Source organism: Vulpes lagopus, chromosome 11 (genome assembly GCF_018345385.1).
Source record: "Vulpes lagopus strain Blue_001 chromosome 11, ASM1834538v1, whole genome shotgun sequence".
Lineage (NCBI taxonomy): Eukaryota > Metazoa > Chordata > Mammalia > Carnivora > Canidae > Vulpes > Vulpes lagopus.
In genome coordinates, this window is record NC_054834.1 from 50212070 (window position 1) to 50232447 (window position 20378).

At 42.9% G+C, this 20378-nt stretch overlaps 1 protein-coding gene across 1 annotated transcript in view; it reads right to left on the minus strand.

Annotated features, from left to right (window-relative positions):
- The window catches only part of HSD17B12 (hydroxysteroid 17-beta dehydrogenase 12), a 168655-nt gene that overhangs the window by 147490 nt on the left and 787 nt on the right, over positions 1-20378 (minus strand). The window lies entirely within an intron of this gene.

The window sequence follows — 20378 nt, forward strand, 5'->3', positions numbered from 1 at the left end:
CATATATAAAAGAGGAAGGCTGCAAAAGAACGCAGAGTCCATGTCCCCAAGTTCCATATATTGTTGCTCTAGCTCTCCAGTGACCCAGATGGCACATTTCCCCCATACTTGGGACTTTAAAAATAAAGGAATATAAATAACACTGAATCTCTAATTTTACACTCGATTATCTTCCAAAACAGGAATATCTGAAGCAGATTTCATAATTTTTTAATTTAATAGTATATTAATATGGGGAAATGGCAAAGCTAAATATATGACAGCAGGATAATGAACACTACTGACTTCTTATTAGCTTTGGAATGGATTAGAGAGAAATATGCACTCAGGATAGTACAGACAGAGACCCACATGTAAACATGCTCACATCACCTTTACCTCTTCATACAAAGTCCTCATCTTTTTCTAATTCAGTTAACTGATACTGGGTCAAGGTTCCCAGATTATCAGGTACTCCCTAAAAATAGTTACTTAGACTAACTTAAAGTAGACTATACTAAGAATTTATGTCAAATTAATTAAAAACCCAATATTCTCATCTGGTAACAGTTCTCAAAGAGTACTGGCAATAAGACAATCCTTACACACCTATTGTCTTGGGATTTATAAACTGTAAACCTGGGCACTAAAATAATTTAAAAGCCCAATACTGAAAAAAAAAAAAAAAAAAAGCCCAATACTCAGGGGAACCTGAGTGGCTTAGTCAGTTAAACATCAGACTCTTGGTTTCAATTCAGATCATGATTTTAGGGTCTGGGATAGAGCCCTGCATCAGGCTCATGCTCAGCAGGCAGCCTGCTTGAGGATTCCCTCTCCCTCCATGGCTGCCCCTCCTCCAGCGCATGTGCACACTCTCTCTCTCAAATAAATAAATTTTTGCAATAAAAAAATAAATATAAATAAAAGCCCACTATTCAACGACCAGCATAATCAGGAGGGAGATTTTATTTAATGAGACTGCAATCACGGCTCATACCAAAGCTGGCCTCCTTTCGTCCATTTCAGTATCTGAATGGACAGCAACAGGGTCGACCATACTCAAAAGGAAATGAACAGCAATACATTACATTCACCCAAATCTATAGGATTTTAATGATAAAATATTCAAAACAAGAAATTTCCCTCCTTTTCTTTTGAATCTACAGGTCGAGATGCTTTTAGCTGCAAGTAACAGAAAATAGCTTTAAGAAAGATGGGATTATATCTCAAAGTAATGGGCAGGATAGGCACCTCCACAGGAGTCATCAGAAGCTCAGTGAGGGCGCCAAGTCCCAGGTGCTTTCCATTCTTCCGTTCCACAGTCGTGGGTTCGGGCTCCGCCTGATTTGCACCTCGGGGCCCCAGGGGGGCTGCTGGCCCCCATGTCACGTAAGCTCTTTCCCTGGGCGGCCTCCTCGGAGGCCTCCATCAGGAGGGTCACCCCTTGGGCCCGGGAGCATTCACCCCTACTGCCCAGTCCTAGGCCAGCCCCGCCAGGGGACAGGGCCACCGAGAGAGCTGCAAGCGCCCAGGCCGCTGCGGGCCCAGGAGGGCTACGGTCGGGCGCCCCAGGAACAGAAGTGGGGCCTCGTCGGCAGGCAGCTGCGTCCGGGCACCCAGGACCCACGGGCACCCCTTGCCCTCGGCAGGCCTGGATGGGACCAGGGAGGGGAAGACGTCGCCTCACCCCAACCTGTACCCTCATCAGGCCCAGTTGGTATTGATTCAGTCTCACTGGTATTTTTTGATGCTAAAATACTGAAAATAGGCCAGAATTTCACCCTGAGAACTCCACCCCCCCAAAAGATCTACTCTATTTATTTTATTATCTCCAGGAATTAGCTCCCTCTCTCTTCCTCGGGCTTACTCCGTTTGCTTTAGAGGAGAGGAGACGGAGCACGGCCACTGTGGTGGGAAACCCAGCTCCCGAGTGCCCCCCCCCCCCCCCCCCCCGGGCAACACCACCAGAGGCAGGTGCCGAAACCAGGACACCCAAATGCGCAGTGCACAGAAGTGCGTTCAAATCCAAGTTCCCCCTCACCAAGAGCCCTCAACCAACGACAGTGCCATTGGTGCATAAACACCTGGGCTTCCTGGACCTGCAGGTGAGATAACCCTGAAACGTGCCCTCTGCACCAGCCCTGGAATTCCGCGCGGGCCCAGGTTCAAGTCTACCGCGGTGCTTGAAAATGTCCCCTGCACTGGCTGTGCTCCCTTTCCTGTCTCACTCCCTACTGGTGTTTCTGGGAATCACCTTCCAAATAAACTGACTGCACCCGATTCTTGCCTCTCAACATCTGCTTCTGGAACAACCCAAAGACACGAATAGAAAAGGAGAAAAAAACAAACGTTTCCAGTTGCAATAATATTAACAAATAAATTGTCAAAACATATATTAGCTTACGAATTGCAAAGAATTAATATATCTTGAAGCAAATATTATTAAAACCTTTGGGTATTTATATATAGTCCTAAACTTTTCTAAGTTTTAAAAAAAATAGATTCCAAGTACATTCTGGAAAATATTCCCTCATTTCCAAGATAATACCTTTGCTATAGAGATCTAAAAGGTACTGCTTTGTCATCAACCTTGTAATTCATAAGAATCTAGCTGAAATAAAGATGAGAACAATAGAAAATCTCTCACTAAAGAAAAAAGAACTCTCTAAATATCTTTAAGCCTGAGACAGGAACAGTGAGGTATTGAGTAAGAAATGACAAGAACTTATAATCATCTTTTATAATGATGCTTATAATACAATAATGGGACTTTAAATAGTTATGTCAAGTTTGAAAGTCTTCCAATTATGTCACAGTTGAAATAACATTTTGCTACCAATATCTCAACGATATCGTCAATCCACTATACGTAACCATAGCTTTGGCATATATTAAAAATAAGGTTGTAGTTTAAGATACTTCTTTAAAACTAACACAATTTGTGCTTAAATTAGTTTCACTTTTAATACACATAGTTGTAAAAAAATTATTTTAGGTGCATTCTAAAATTGACATATATTAGATAATCACATCGAAGGAGATTCAGGTGTTGATCACAACAAAGTTGCAACAGATCTGAAAATAAATCTGAAGCAATTTGGGCCTCACATAAACAATTTAATCAACTCCTGGGGCAATTCTATTTCTAGATTTCTAATTGAAAATGGAAAGGAAAAAGGCCAATGTCGGACACGTGTAAAATGCCTTGAGCTGTCTGAGAAGGGGGCTCAGGGGCTCAGCCTCTGGGAAGGTGGGGTGGGTGCTGTGGCAGCTGTACCCCCCTCCTCACTTTCTGCGCTGCTGCAAGGAAAGGGGACGGGGACAGGGACCACGATGGGACGGGTCCCTGGCGCTCGGCGGGGCTCTGCCCCCCGGCCTCCCCACTCTAGGGGTCGCGGGCCCAGGCTGCACCACCACCGAGGCCAAGAGCGGGAGCGTTAGGCTGGGCCCGCGCTCGTCTCTCCAGGGACGGTATGTGCAGCACCCGGCGGGACCCAACCCGGACTGCCCCAGGCCGGCGCCCAGGTCTAACCCAGGTCTGCCCCCAGGTCTGCCCCAGGTCTGGCCCCAGGTCGGCGCCCACCCTGCCCGGGGCACAGACCATCAGGCAGACGATCAGCGGGTCCAGGCTCCACCACCTCCTTCACCCCGCCACCTGCTGATGACAGAGGCCCCAGCCCGCGCCTCCCCCCACCGCTCCCTCATTCCTACACAGGCTCCTGCCCAGCTCCTCTCTCCTCAGTTACTCCCCCTGCGTCCACCCCCTAGGTCTCAGTTGTCCCAAATACAAATGTGATCATGACACCCAACCGCTTACCTTTTTTCAAGGGCTTGCTCAGAGCCCCGGGTCCCCCAGGAGCACCCAGCCTCCCCACTCGCCCCTCTCCTCCAGGACTTTCCACCCAGCGACCTCAAGGCTCCCCTCTGCTCCTACTGGCTCCCCTAGTTCAGCAGGGCAATGGGCAGAGCAGCCAACAGGAGTTCAGGACAGGACTCCAGGCCCAGAGCTGCCTCCGCTCACCAGCTATGTGACTGAGCAAATCGCCTGCCCTCTCTTTCAACTTAGCTTCCTCTCAGTAAAATGAGGACATTAATAGAACCTACTTTATCGGATTATGTGAGGATTAAATAAATTCATTGAGGTACATAGAAAAGTATCTGGTTCATGGTTAGCTTTTTTATAAATATTACATCTCATTATCATTATTAACACCATCATCTTCTTCCCTCCACTCTTTTTCTTCTATACTTTGGATTAAACATTATTTCTTCTAGTAAACCTTCCCTAAGTCCCTGAACTAGGTCAATGCCCCCAAAGCTGGTTCTCTTACACTTTCTGGAGCTGCTTAAGTAATGATCTATGTCCTCTGCTACACCAATGGAGGCAGAGACTATGGCTTTCTTGCTCACCACTATTATTCCCATACTTCGTACTGAGTTTGACACATAGCCGAGTAAAATGGAAATGTTTTCTGATTACACTTCGGCCCATTTTCTTTCTTCATCATTTGGTGGACTTAACATTTTTTTAAAATTTTTTAAAAAGATTTCATTTATTTGAGAGAGAGAGAAAGAGAGCGAAAACACAAGCAGGGCAGAGGGAGAAAGGGAGAGAAGGAGAGAGGGAGACAGAGAGAGAGAGGGAGAAGTTGACTCTCTCCACTGAGCAGGGACCCTGATGGAGGGCTTGATTCCAGGACTCAGGGTTCATGACCTGAGCAGAAGGCAGACGCTTAACCAACTGAGCCATCCAGGCACCCTATGGCCTTAACATTTTTAAAGAAAAAAATGGGGCACCTGGGTGGCTCAGTGGCTGAGCGTCTCCCTTTGGCTCAGGTCATAATCCCAGGGTTCAGGAATCAAGTCCCACATCAGGGTCCCCGCATGGAGTCTGCTTCTCCCTCTGCCTGTGTCTCTGCCTCTCTCTCTCTGTGTCTCTCATGAATAAGTAAATAAAATCTTTAAAAAGAAAAATAAAAGAAGAAAAAAATAATTAGAATATCTTCTCTTGTTTTTTGGACCTTTAAGAATCATCAGTATGTATCACTTACGTTAATTTCACAACAAAGATAACTTTTTAAAAATCCGCCTACAATGAAAGAAAGAAGACTTAAAGGTTTCTTTCCTCTAAATGTAATAAAAATAAACTTAAAAAAAAAAAACGAGGCCACAAAAAAAAATAGTATCACAAACAGAAAATAAGAAAATATTATTCTCTCAATTCTTTCTAGTTAAGTTTTCAAAGTCGTCAGCCATCCTTCTATGGTCCTACTTAAATTAAACTTCTATTATTTGCACCTCCCCAAAATCACTCTTGTTGACACCCCTATTCCTACCCCCAAATCTCCAATTAGTAAAGTCTGGGAATTACTGGGTGTGCTGCTGTGGTTCTCATTGTATAGCAACATACTTAAGTTCCAAGTGGTTGGATTTTCTTTTCCCCTAACCTATTTCAAATGCAGAAACACAGAACTAGCCTTAAATAGAATCTCTGTTTCACTGTCAAAATTATAAGTAAATATTTAGTACAGAAATCACTGGGAATTTTAACACTATTATAAATCAAGCCGTGGTACCAAGAATAGACATCCGGCTAAAAAGTATGCACATTTAAGTCCAATGTCTTCTTCTAGGAGTAGCTTGACCATAGTCCGGTGTTACCCGATAAGCATGATCTTAAGAATCATCTTATTTGTTAAAAATACACTTGCCCATGCTCTTTTCTTAGAGATTTTGATTTAGTAGGCCTACAGGGAAGCCCTAGACTCCATATTTTTAAAAGCACATCCAGTTATTTTTTATGGTCCATGTGAGTTTGGGTATCAGCACGGCAAAAATAGACCTTCATTTTCAGACAAATTTGAGGAAGTCTCCAACTTAGAAGCTCTTGTATGGGTATTCCAAATTGCCTTAAAAATCATTTTTATCAGGAACTTTGGCAGCAAAATAGAAAGAACATGGAGCCTGGAGCCCCAAAACCCAGATTCACTTTCTTCTGCCACTGATTGTAACCCTTACGCCAGTCACAGTGTCTCCCTCTGATCCTGGCATATTAAGTAGAAATAATAAAATCAATCCTAACCGGTTTCACCGGTTGTTGTGGAATCATTTGAGAATGCTTGCAAAATCACTTTGCAAATTAAGATATGTCATCATTACAGTAAAATTTCATTAATTCAGCCTCCTCTAATTTAGAATGTGTGAACACTATTGTCTAACTCACTGTGGGTTGTTTTTTTTTTTTTTTTTCACATTATCTATAAAGAGATCATCACCTCCTTTCACATGACAGGCAATGGAAGGTATTGGAAAACACAGATAAGCAGCAGCTCCCTGTTCCCTAGCAAAATTATTAGACTGAATGTGCAAGATTAGAAAAGCTTGTTTACTGTATTAGCTCCATTTATGTGACAAGTCTGGAGGTTGAACTATCATTAAAGCAAGCTTGGCAATATTTCTACTGGAGTTAGCTTGGTCGTGAGCAGTTAATGCCAGTCATTACAGTAAAACCAATCTGGAGAATGAGTTTTCTACATACTAGGAATGTTAAGGGAGCACTAAAATTGGCATTTAAACTTCTAAAAGATACTGTAGCCTTTCCTGGCCACCTTGAGGAACACATACTAAAACAATACAATATTTCCTTGGCAATTCAGTGTTATCGACATAATCTGTAGTTGAGGGGATAAGCAGAAGTGAGACAGTAGGTAAGAGATACTGGATCAACTCACTTAGCTTATACCACTGTACACATGAAAAAGACACTCCAGGGACGCCTGGGTGGCTCAGCGGTTAAGCGCCTGTCTTCCGTCCAGGGTGTGATGCCGGAGTCCTGGGATCGAGTCCCACGTCGGGCTCCCTGCATGGAGCCTGCTTCTCCCTCTGCCTGTGTCTCTGCCTCTCTCTCTCTCTCTCTCTCTGTCTCTCATGAATAAATAAATAAAGTCTTAAAAAAAAAAAAAAAAAAAGAAGACACCCCAGTCTAACATGGTGAAGCAGTGTTCTGAGAGCATGGCATAACACGTGTGTCATTTCTTCCAGGCTCTTGCACAGTGAAGGCTGTTTTGCCTCATACCAGTTGCAGAAATACAGAATGAAGTCCAGTTCTGCTGGCATCCTCATGGCTACCACTGATCACAAATCTCTTCTACTCTATGTCAGAGCCTGCTGCTCATCACTCCCACCACTGCTTTTACTCAGTTTACCAGAGAGGCATCCACCATTCTCTGCCCTTTGCCACTGACCCGCCTTGCCTGGCCATTCTCTAACTGGATGTATGAGCTTGCAGCATATTTCTGTAACAGTCTGACTGAAGAGGTCACCAACAACCCTTCTGGTTTCATTACTCCATCATTGTTCTCTTCTGCCTCCTAATGATATTTCAATTTTCTTAAGTCTCTCAAAAAATGACTGACTAATGTTTTGTAAAGATTATCAGGCAAGGGATCCCTGGGTGGCTCAGCGGTTTAGCACCTGCCTTCAGCCCAGGTTCTGATCCTGGAGTCCTGGGATCGAGTCCCATGTCGGGCTACTTGCATGGAGCCTGCTTCTCCCTCTGCCTATGTCTCTGCCTCTCTCTCTGTGTCTCTCATGAATAAATAAATTAAATTTAAAAAAAAAAAGTATCAACCGACTGTTATATTCATTCCTTTGCATGAAGCAAATAAACTATATATATCCAACACTCTGGGGTTAACTTTCTAGAAGTTATTGGCTATATACATGTACAGTCAAGGCTTTCCCACCCAGAGATCTTCCAGGGAATTTAGCTCAATATCTCCAACAATTCAAAAAGTCTGAAGGTTTAGAAGGCATGGGAGTATTTTATCAGGCCTTCAAAGTAACAAGACTACATTTTGGTCAACAGATCCTAGAATTCATTTTTTTTTTTTTCACTAATTCACTCAACCTTACCAATTAGCAGGGTTTTGCTGAAACTTTAATTGGAAAAGTCATTCTTAATAAAATAAAGTCTATTCCCAAGAGTTTCGTAAAAATGTGGAGATAAATAATCTATATATTACCCAAATTCTATTAATACTTAAATGTTTATTAAATGTGCAGAGTGATTGCCTTCCTGTAACAATCACCTAAAACCACAGATGAAGAAAGGTTAGCTTATTACCAATACTACTCAAGCACATCTTTCTGATCTCACTGCATTTCATACTCTCAAAACTGTTATCCTCCCTGCTATATTATAATAATTCTGTAACCAATCTTTATGTAACCAGCCTTGGTTTAATTTCATTCTAGCTCCTAGGTGTGTACCACTTGAAATTTTAAAACAAAAAAGAGAAAGGATACACACATTTGCAAAAACAAAACAATACAAAACCAAAGCAAAACACCCCTCCCCCAACTGAAATACACCAGCACCTTAAGGAAAAAAATATTTATTCAACCAATATTACTTACTATGCACTCCCAAGGGGCTTATAGCTTGGAACAAATGCGGTAGTGCATGCGTGTTCATGCGCACACACGCCGTAACTAACAAGGTAAAGCGTGAAAAAGCCCACAAGACAGAACAAAACAAGCACTATCAGAGTTCCAAAAAGTGCATGATCACTTCCACCTGGGCAGCCAGAAGAATTCATAATCTGGCTGAAAAGTACATAAAACTTCACAAACAGGAAGAGTGAGGAAGGATGTGCAATAGGAGGAGAAAGAACCCTCTGGACAGAGTGAAATCAACATCCACCAACCAATGAAACCGCTACAGGTCTCGGCACAAACTCAAAAAAGCCGAAAGAACCTGAAAATATAAGCATGTCAGGACACACACTCAAGGGCACATCCAAGGAAAGATACAGAAAGGGCCATGAAATGAGACCAGAAATAAGCATAAGAACATGAGGAGAGAGGGCCAAGGAGCTTGAGATCTGCATAGACATTAGGTAACTTGAAATTTTGGTGGAACATGTAATGGGTAACTTGTATGGAGACTTTTTTGGAAGATGAAACTTGCAACAGAATGTAAGATTCAATCCAGAGGTGACACACCGGGGAGCTTGGAAAAGCACAGATGGGAGAAAGCCTGCCCGGGTACATTCCGTGAGATCTGGCCAGCTCCTCTAGAGGCGGAAAGGAAAGTGTGATTGGAAGACGTAGAGATAGAGGAGCAAAGTGGCCACTTGCTGCGCTTGGCCCACTGGCGTAATTTATTTGGCCCACAGAGTAAACTTGAGAAATGTGCATCAATCTTAAAAAATTAAGAAACTTTCCATGTGAAATGGCTATCTGTGGCTTCTGATGAAAAATCCAAGAGGACAAGGCCAATGTTACGGAAGGGTCACAACTGGAGGAGAGTCCACGCCGCAACACCACACAGTATCCACACGCGTACTTACAACCTGGGCCATTCAGTCATTTCCTTTACCTGCTGGAGACATCTGAATTCGCCATCCTGATTTAAAGGCTGGGTGACTCTAAAATTAGCAAAAATAAGGCAGTCCAGAACAAGCTAAGGAGAGCAGAAAAGCTGTTTATAGGCACACTAGGATTGAGATCTTTGATAACCACCCAGAAGGGAATATGCAGTAAATTATTAGAAATTTGAGACAAAGTCTGGGAACAAGAAGATGGACAGCAATGGGAATAAGAATTATGCCCACAGGGGGTGCCCTAAGTGGCTCAATCAGTTGGGCAGCCAGCTTCAGCTTGGGTCATCCTGGAACCCCAGATCGAGCCCTGCATCTGGCTCTCCGGACTCCCTTTGCCCGTCATCCCCCCCATGTTCGTTCTCTCTCTCTCTCTCAAATAAATAAATAAACAAACAAACAAATATTTTTTTAAAAAAGGAATTATCTCCACAAATAAGTGAGAGCAGACAAACATCAGCTAACATTTATATAGCATTTAGTACATAAACACTAAAGACTGCAATGCATTTTATAAGTATTTTTATACCCTAAGTATTTTATACCCTTTAACGCATTTAATCATTACTTCAAACCTATTATTATCCCAGTTTGACAGAAGAGGAAACTGAAGCCCAGAGGTTAAGGTGACATAGTCTGTAACTGGCGGAGCTGGGGTTCAAAAGTAGGTCATCTAGTTCCAGAGTCCATACTGTGAGAACTTCTTTTTGATATTAAAATCTGCATTTTGTTTTTATACTAAATAATTTCATTTTAGAGTCTGGGAAGCTGCTAATATTTCTTAGATTTATAACTAAGCACTTAAGAGAATACAGAAAGAGACTAGAACCCCTCCTCCCAGTACATTAACCCTTAATCTCAAAAATTCTGGAAAACACTAAGAGGTATTTTCATTCATTCAACAAATGCCTATCAGCATTTACTATGTGCGGGCACTGTTCTAGGTGCTTGTGATACGTAAGTGAACAAAGGCAGATGTTTGCCTTTGTGGTGCTTCCACCATAACGGGGTAGACAAACAAGAAACATCGTAAATGAGCAAAGTATACAGGATGGGAGACAGTGGCAAGTGCTGTGACAGAAAGGACCAGGACAGCAGGGTAATGGGGATCAGAAGTGGAGTCAGGGTGAGAGGACTGTGAGTTCAAAGGCAGGAAGGAAGGTTTCATGGACAGTGTGATATTTGAGGAAAGACCGGGAGGAAGTAAAAATTAGCCACGTGGCTATCTAGGGGAGGAGCATTCCAGGAGGGGGAATAAGCAAAGGCTCCAAGGCAGCAGTGTCAAGCATATCCAAGGAACTGAGTTCAAGGAGGCCTGTTCAAGGAAGAAGTGAAAGTGACAAGGAAGGAGGGAGGGAGGGGGAGGAAGACCGAGAGAGAGGAAAAGTGGACAGAGATGAGGTCACAAGGTAAAAGAAGGCAGGAGGCAGGTGGCTCACAGAAAGAATTCTCGTTTTTATTTTTCATTTTTTTTATTTTTTAAACAAAGCCCCTTCTATCAGAGGAGTTTTTTTTTTAATATTTTATTTATTTATTCATGAGAGAGAGAGACACACAGAGGGAGAAGCAGGCTCCATGCAGGGAGCCCGATGTGGGACTCAGTCCTGGGACTCCAGGATTATGCCCTGAGCCGAAGGCGGCGCTAAACCGCTGAGCCACCCAGGGATCCCCAGAATTCTGGTTTTTAATATGAACAGGATGAGAAGCCACTGGAGGGATCTGGGCAGAGGATCACATGATCCAACTTGAGCTTTTCAAGGATCACTGGCTGTTGTTTAAGAATCGGCTGGAGGGTGGGGGGGGTGGAGCAGTGTGGAATCAGACAGGAGGCTGCCATCACCGCAAGGAAGGAGATTTCAGCGGCTTACACCAGAGTGCAGAGGGGACTGGATTCTGAATATTGTGAAGTTAGAGTCAATGGGATTTCCTAAGGACTGTGCACCGGGTGAGAGAAGAGGAGTCAAAGATCATTTACAAATCTAGTTGGAAAGGTGCACAGAACTGAATTTTCCTAAACCTCCAAGCTTAGGCTCACTAAGGGGAGCCACAATTCAGGGAAGCACTTGATGAATCTTTTCACAAAAGCAAGAAAGCCTGCTCAAGTAACGCTAATTACCTCTCAGCTGATGTGTTCAGAACTTCAAATGTCTAAGTTTACCGGCTGAGTGAACTATATTCTTGGTTTCGGGGATCCCTGGGCGGCGCAGCGGTTTAGCGCCTGCCTTTGGCCCAGGGCGCGATCCTGGAGACCCGGGATTGAATCCCACATCGGGCTCCCGTTGCATGGAGCCTGCTTCTCCCTCTGCCTGTGTCTCTGCCTCTCTCTCTGTGTGTGTGTGACTATCATAAATAAATTTTTAAAAAAATTATATTCTTGGTTTCAAGGATCCCTTTTCATCAAGAGTAACGTATACAAATAAAAAAGGTCCTTAAGTATGTTACTTGGTATCCACAAAAACCACAGAGGACTACGCTGGCGCCTCAGTCACCTGTCCCTTCAGGTCTAACACTCCTGAAGAGTATCAGCCCCACTAGGTAGATGAAGGAAGTTCCTCTCGGAGGTTAACCATCTGTGCCCGACGTCAAACATTTTAGCCCCCGGCAGAGCGCACGGTGCTGCCCTGAGCCCAAGACGACCCTCCAGGAGTCCCCAGCGCTAACCCCCTAACCCCCGGAATGCTCCGGGCCGCGGGCTCCGTCCAAGTCTGGCAGCCTGCCTTCGAGTCCCCCGCCGGCTGCCTCATTTAAATAGAAAATAACCTCATTTGCTGGCGGTACAGAGACCTCTGGAAGCTGCATAGTCCGCCGGGAACGCCGGTCAGAGACCTGGCAAAGTGCCACTGGGCAGGATGAGTAAGCTCAGCGGAGCATCCTCGTGGAGCATTCCTCGTGGAGCATTCCTCGTGGAGCATCCTTGTGGAGCATTCCTCCTGCCAGGCTGTAGCCGCCTCCCACTCCCGCTCCTGCTTGCCCGGGTCTGCGGCCTGGCCTCACAGCTGCCGGACCACTCGGGCTCAGCAACAGCCGGCCCGCAGGCCCTGAGGAAAGCACCTCCGGCCCGCAGTGATCCGCTCTCCCCTGGGGAGAAATGGTCTCTGAAAGTGGATAAACAGGAGGGCACAGGGGCAGCCTCCATGGTCTAAAACATGAATTTGCACTTGGGGTTCTTTGGGTTTCTTGATGGCGATTTTGACTAATTATCGAATAACTTGCATTGGTCCATCTCTGCGGCAACACAGCAACGTCAGGAAGGTCACAGAAACCGGGAATTCTGTCTAAAGCGAAACTCAACATCCTCCTTCTGCTTCAAATCCCTTCCCCTGCTCTCCCTGTCCTGGGGGAGGTGAAACAGCCCTGCTGCCTGGCTCCCTCCCCAGCCCCTCTCTCTCCCATCACGCCCACCCCTCGGCTCAGGCTGGCTCTAGTCACTCAGGCCACTGCATGAGTTCTCCAACCCCGACTCAGCCTCGGAGCCTCACTCCCAAGCTCTCACACAACCAGGCGTGTCTTCTTTCCACCACTTAATGCAGCACAACTGCTCATGTGACTACGGTCCATCTAAGGTCCACGGGCGGCACTCACCAGTATGTCTGGCTGCGGAAGGACAGATGAACAGTGTTGTACCACACTCTCCTCCAAGCACAGGAAGCCTCTGCTTACCCAGCCTCCCAGCCTTAATCTCGGTCTCTCTCAGAAGACATGGGAAAATGGCTCTATTTTTATTTTCACTAAAGATGAGAAAAGAAATGGAATAAAGGATCCACTGTGCTAGAGACTGAATTCAGATGGTATAAACAAAACTTCGGTTGAAATCCTAACCCCCAACGTGATGGCATTAGGAGCAGGGCCTTTGGGAGGTGAGCAGGTCAAGAGGGTGCAGTGTAGTGAATGGTATTAATGCCCTTGTAAAAGAGCCTCTGGAGGGATTCCCTGGTCCTTCTGCCATGTGATGACACAGCAAGAAGACAGCTCTCACCAGACACCAAATCTGCCAGCACCTTGATCAGGGGCTCACCAGCCTCCAAAACCAGGAGAAAAATTGTTGTCTAAACCACCTAGTCCAGGGTGTTTTTGTTATAGCAGCCCAAATGAAAAAGATACACTATTTTTTAAAAGTTTTTTTTAACATACCTTCTCTACAAAGACATTTAATGGTACTGGAACTGATCTATTCAAATCCACTTACCCATGTATTCTAAACTTATAAATCTCATTATTTAAATCTTTTAACACATTTTTTTTCTGAAACGGAAAAAAATTATCCTCAATTCAACCACGCAAAACAACCAAAAAAAAATTAGTCTTGAAGCTCAACAACTTCAGTTGAAGCAGCAATGGTCATCTTCTTTCCGAAGATGTGGTCATCCATATGGACTTGCTCTTACTAAGCCTTACCTTGTCAATTAACTCAAGTAATTAGTGCAGAATGCTACTACAGCTAATATTACTAACAATGTTATTAAGCATTTGTGTGCCAGGCACTGTACTATCTGTTTCTTGTTTACCCTTCACAACAATCCTATGAGACAAACACAGGTATTATCCCATTCTGCAGATGGAGAAAAATAAGGCTTATGAATGCTTCATACATTCCTCCGTGTGACAGTGCTAGTAAGCAGAGGAGCTGGATTTCAAGTCCAGGTGTGAGTCTCCAAGGGGGTTCAGGTTTGACTTCTAATTGGGAAACTTTAACAGTGCACAGAAAGGAAGGGAAGAAAAAAAAGAAAAAAGAAAAAAAAACCAGAGTGGCAGGAAATAATGAGGGCTAATGAGAAGGTGTGGGGAAAAGATATTCCAGCTCAGAGTACACAGGCTGAATTTCTAATTCCACGAAACCATCTTTAGTTTCCCCTCCACGTAAGATGAAGGGAGGCTCTTAGCTCTGGTTCTCCAGATACACCTGCTTCGTCTCACACAGCTCTAGCCCTACATCTTTAAGGTTGCCCTGCTAACTCCAACCTGGACAGCCTGCTCCATTTAGGCCCATCGACTCCCTTTTTGGAGCTAATGTGCAAGATGAAAAGGTATCTTATCTTTCAAAACTTTTATGACTAAATTCATTTGTTTCTCTGCCCTCATCCACCTGCTCTGCTTTAAAACAAAAAACAAACAACCAAAAACACAGCTTAAAAAAAACAAAACAAACAAACAAAAAACATGGCAGGACTGTCATTAACAACTCACCAGCAAGACGAGTTATATTTGAGTTTCCTGAATGTCAACAGGGAGCATATTATGTTTACCAAGCTGGACCTCCAGAGCATCACTAAATCCACAAAGAATGCCAGAGTGATAAACAGGAAAAAACAAAAAAACAAAAAAAAACAGCATTTGAGGTCCAATCCACTCACAGTGATGACGGCCAAACTTTGCTTCATTAAGGCATCTGAGCGCCTTTCCAATGTTTTTGCATGCAAGAAGATTCATTGATTACAAATCTGAAGAAAATCCAATGCTACTTGATTCTAAAACATGCTACTTAGACCACAATGCTTCCAGAAACACCAAGCATGTGCAAATTTAAAAGTGAGCCTTCAATTAAAAAGCAGTATATTCGGGATCCCTGGGTGGCGCAGCGGTTCGGCGCCTGCCTTTGGCCCAGGGCGCGATCCTGGAGACCCAGGATCGAATCCCACGTCGGGCTCCCGGTACATGGAGCCTGCTTCTCCCTCTGCCTGTGTCTCTGCCTCTCTCTCTCTCTCTGTGACTATCATAAATAAATAAAAATTTAAAAATATATATATATAAAAAAAAAAAAAGCAGTATATTCCAGGGCACCTGAATGGCTTGGTTGGTAGAGCACATGACTCTTGATCTCAGGGTCGTGAGTTCAAACACATGGTGGGGGAAGAGATTACTTAAAAATAAAAGCATCAATATCTGACTTTGGCTCAGGTCATGATCTTAGGGTTCTGGGATGGGCCTGGTCAGGCTCCCTGCTCAGTAGGGAGTCTGCTGCTCCCTCTCCCTGCTAGTGCTTGCATGCGTGAATGTTCTCTCTAGCTCTTTCACTCTCTCAAGTAAAATCTTTAAAAAATAATAAAAATAATAAAAGCTGTAAAAATAAAAAAATAAAATAAAACCTAGTACATTCCTAGGATATAAAGGAATCCACCCCCAAGTACCCATGCAGTCTATAAACCAATCACCAACACACAAGAACATGCATATTGCAGAATGGACAAACTGGCTTCAAATCTTCATCTTCCAACTCACTGGCTATGAAGCCACAGACAAAGGAAGTCATTTACCTAAGCCTCCGTTTCTTCCTCTGTACACTGGGGATAATAGGGCATAGCTCAAAGGCTGATTTAAGCTAATCTATGTCAAGTGCCTGGAACACTTCAAGCATTCAATAAATGGCAGCTATTAATATTTCTTCTGGGCTTGCCAATTTAAATAATTAACATTTCATACATAATTCCTCAAATCATGTGATACTTCAAAGCCTAAAGAAAGGGACCTACTGTCAATGAGCCCTGGTTACTCAAGCAGCCTTCAACCCCTGATGTAACTAGACCAATCCTGTGTAGTTATTCAATGTAAAAACAGCAATCATGCACCACACCCAATTTTGAGAACCCTTTGATTCTTGGAGCTTGGCTAAGCAAAGCCAGTTTGATTAATGGTTTTACCTACAAAAGAACCCCACACCCTATGACCTTTCTAAGTCTTCACTGTCCACTGACTTAGGAAAACCTTGGAATATACCAGGCCCAAATGAGTTCCATCAGCATCCACAGCTGCAAAATCTCAGGGATCTGCTAATATAGATGCGCAGACAGCAAAATGCAGAGGTAAAGACCCTTTGCAACATCTAAACCCACTCCACAGAATGGAATATTATTCAGCAATAAAAGAGAAACAAAGCACTGTAACATACCACATGGGGGAACCTTGAAAACACTGTGAAAATGAAAGCCAGTCAAAAGTATCTCATATTGTAGGATCTCACTTCTAGGAAATTTCCAGAATAGGCATATATATAAATGCATATAGACAAAAAGATTAGTGGCGGACTAGGGCTCGAGGGGGTAGAGCATGAGGAGTGACAGCTAATCGGTACAGGGTTTCTTTAAAAGAGGATGAAAATGTTCCAAAATTAGATTATAATGGTTGTGCAACTCCGTGTCTAATAAAAGTCTTGAACTGGACACTTTAAATGGGTGAATTCCATGGTATATAAATTATATCTCAATAAAGCTATTTTTTAAATCTAACTGCTTAGTATATCCTTTATTCTTTGCTGCCTGGAGCAATATTCTCTCCATTAAAAACTAAAAATACGAGCTCAGAGTGCTGTCTTGGGCCTAAGGTTATAAAGTATTTGGGCTTTAGAAGTATACTTACCTTGCCTTTCCATCTATCACCTCCACCTTATTTCTGTATCAATCATTTTAGATGAATTGCAATGATGGAAACTGCTCAAATAAATGCAAAATTTATCTATGCTCAAACCAAAGCCTACAGATTACATTCTTTATTGCTCCATAGTAATGACTGTTCTCTCCTTTATTTAGTACAAACTGACCACTTTTGTCAGCAATCTTCTTCCCGTCACTTGCCATAGTGACCTTCAAACAACTAAAGCTCCAGTTAAACAGGAGCTCTTTGTTCTCCTAAGAAATACAGGCAGTATCCCCTAACAATGACAGGCAAAACTGGCAAAACCCATCTGCTAGGGACCTGAAATCAGTGAAATCAGTGTAACTCACTGGAGTGGGAATTGTACTGGACAGAACCAGAGAAAAGAGAGGACTTCCCTCTGGATTACATGAAGGAGATAAACCTGAGTATGGGCCAAGTAATGCATGGTCTTAAAACCCTAACTAGATTAAAGAATATGTGGTCTGAAATATTTTTACTGATTGCAAAGCATCTCCGTTTTCAAGTTTTTACAAGTTTTGGGGGTTTTGATTTTTTGTTGATGAGGACATACAACATTATACTAGTTTCAGGTGTACAACATAATGATTTCATAGTTGTATATATTGTCAAAGGATCACCACAGTAAGTTTTGGTAACATCCATCACCATACTTATTTACTGAATTTTTTTCTGGCCAATGTGGGGCTTGAACTCACAACCCCAAGAGCAAGGGTCACATGCTCTACTGACTGAGCCTGCCAGACACCTCTTGTGATGAGAACTTTTAAGATTTAATCTCTTGGCAACTTTCAAATTTGCAGTAAAGTATTATTAACTAAAGTTGCCATGCGGGGATCCCTGGGTGGCTCAGCGGTTTAGTGCCTGCGTTTGGCCCAGGGAACGATCCTGGAGTCCTGGGATCCCTGCAGGATTCCCGCGTCTGGCTCCCGGCATGAAGCCTGCTTCTCCCTCTGCCTGTGTCTCTGCCTCTCTTTCTCTCTATGTCTATCATAAATAAATAAATAAATCTTTTAAAAAATTAAAAAATAAAAAATAAAGTTGCCATGCTGTCCATTACATCCCCATGACTTATTTTTCCAAGCCTTCGTTGTTAAGTTTACAAGCACTTACATCAATGCACCAGTTACTGTGGGAAAAGACCAAAAAAGAAAAAAAAAAAAAATTGGGGACCCACACTCCCCTCCCCTTCAGATTCTAAAATCTGAGAACAGGGGCTCCCTGGGTGGCGCAGCGGTTTGGCGCCTGCCTTTGGCCCAGGGCGCAATCCTGGAGACCCGGGATCGAATCCCACATCAGGCTCCCGGTGCATGGAGCCTGCTTCTCCCTCTGCCTATGTCTCTGCCTCTCTCTCTCTGTCTCTGTGACTATCATAAATAAATAAAAATTTAAAAAAAATTAAAAAAAAAATAAAATCTGAGAAGAAATTAACTAATTAAATTAATACGCACACGAAGAAACTTAACAATAACAATAAATATATATTATCAACTTAATGAATGTTACTATATCAAACTTAAAATATCTTATTGGTTATGGAGAGGAAGATGTTAAACACTACTACTACAAAGTAGAAAATGCCTCCCTCGTACTGCCTGCTACCACCATTTATTCAAAGAAGGCTGCACAGGATTAAGATACCAATTTTATAGGGGAGAAAACTTGTGAGTACTAATTAATTAATTAAAATTTATTAATTTAATTTAAAAATAATTCTTAAGTCCTAACTTTGGGTAAACAATTATCTACCTAATTTTAATCACAATTTAACTCTATTCAAGCGTCATCTCTGCTGCTTTGCTTGTCAAATTATTTCAGTGCATCCCTCCAACAGATACAAAGGCTTTGTTTTTCAAAGACTCCTTGAATTTGGAGAGGTAAAGTAAATATTTTTAAGTTCAGGCCACCACATATATGTAATGTTACAAATAACAACTTATCATTTCTTCTGCTTAAGTACCTAAAGAATAGATTTTTCTAACAATCCAGGATAGACTGAACTCAACAATCACAAAGTCACTTTACAACACTATGATCCTCTCTATTCTATCTCAGCATTCTGGTCCAAATTTCTTTTCTAAATTTTTTAGACATTTCCTTCAATTTAGCAAGTATCCTTCCTCTGGGATCAAACCTTTTCAATGATGACTTAGACCATCTGAGTTATTAGTCACTGTGGCCTATTATATTTTAGTTTTTTTTTTTTAAGTTATTAAGGGACACCTGGGTGGCTCAGTGGTTGAGGTCTGCCTTCAGCCCAGGGAGTGACCCCGGCAGTCCCGGGATCGAGTCCCACGTGGAGCCTGCTTCTCCCTCTGCCTGTGTCTCTGTCTCTCTCTCTCATGAATAAATAAATAAAATCTTAAAAAAAAAGTTATTATCATTACTCTTTGCTGACAAATCACAAAACTTCATCTTGATATGCAATTTCCTAATGCACTGGAATCTTGTGTAACTATCTCAAAAGTTCATAAGCAAGTTTTCCAAATCAAGAACTTAGGCAAGTCAATTGTGAAATCATAAACTCTATTATAATCAAGTTGAGCACTTAACTTCTTTTTCAAGGAATATCAGAAAACACTAAGAGACTTTTAAAAATAAGTATTATAATATGGGATCCCTGGGTGGCTCAGCAGTTTAGTGCCTGCCTTCAGCCCAGGGTCTGATCCTGGAGTCCTGGGATCGAGTCCTGCATCAGGCTCCCTCCATGGGGCCTGCTTCTCCCTCTGCTTCTCTCTCTCTCTGTCTCTATGTCTATCATGAATGAATGAATGAATGAATGAATGAATGAATGAATGAATAAAATACAATATGTATTATAACGTGAATAGTTGCTTCACATCCTGGACAAAGCTCTTACACATCCATCCATCCCTGCTTGAAATCTCTTTACGTCGCTGTCCAAAAAGGTTAAATTTCTTATGTTTTTTTCCAAGTTCTTTAAATGTTTTTGAATGAATAAAGTGAGGACTGTGGAGTTGCCTTATTTGTGTACTTACTTGAGCCTAGTCTGACAGCAATCCCTAATCACTCCAAGATTCAATCAAAATGCTTAGTGAAGTGAGTATACATTCAATCATGAAATAGCAGGATAATTGCAGACACAGAGAGAGACCACAGCACACCACTTGGTTTAGAAGAAGAGGAGGAGGAGGAGGAGGTGGAAGAGGAGGGGGAAGAGAAGGGGGGGAGGAGGAGGAAGAGGAGGACAAGGAGGAGGAGGGGAGGAGGGGGAAGAAGAGGAGAAGAAGGAGGAGGAGGAGGAGGAAGAGGAGGAGGAAGAAACAAAAAGACAGAAAAGCAACAAAAAAGAAGAAATGAAAGAAAAGCAAAAAAGAAGAATGAAAGACAGAAAAGCAACAAAGAAGAAGAAGAAATGAAAGAAAAGCAACAAAAAAGAAGAAGAAACGAAAAAGTCAGAAAAGCAACAACAGAAAAAAGAAAGCAAGCACAAAACTTCGGTGCAGGTGATTTCCCCACTTCTCCCCCGCGACCTTTCCCTTCCACCTCTAAGGCCCGCCAGCGGAATGGAACGAGGCCTTTTCCTATAAACCTCCTTCTGCAAAAAAAAAAAAAAAAAAAAAAAAAAAAAATTGCTCCTGACTTCTACCTGGAGAGCAGCCGTGTTGC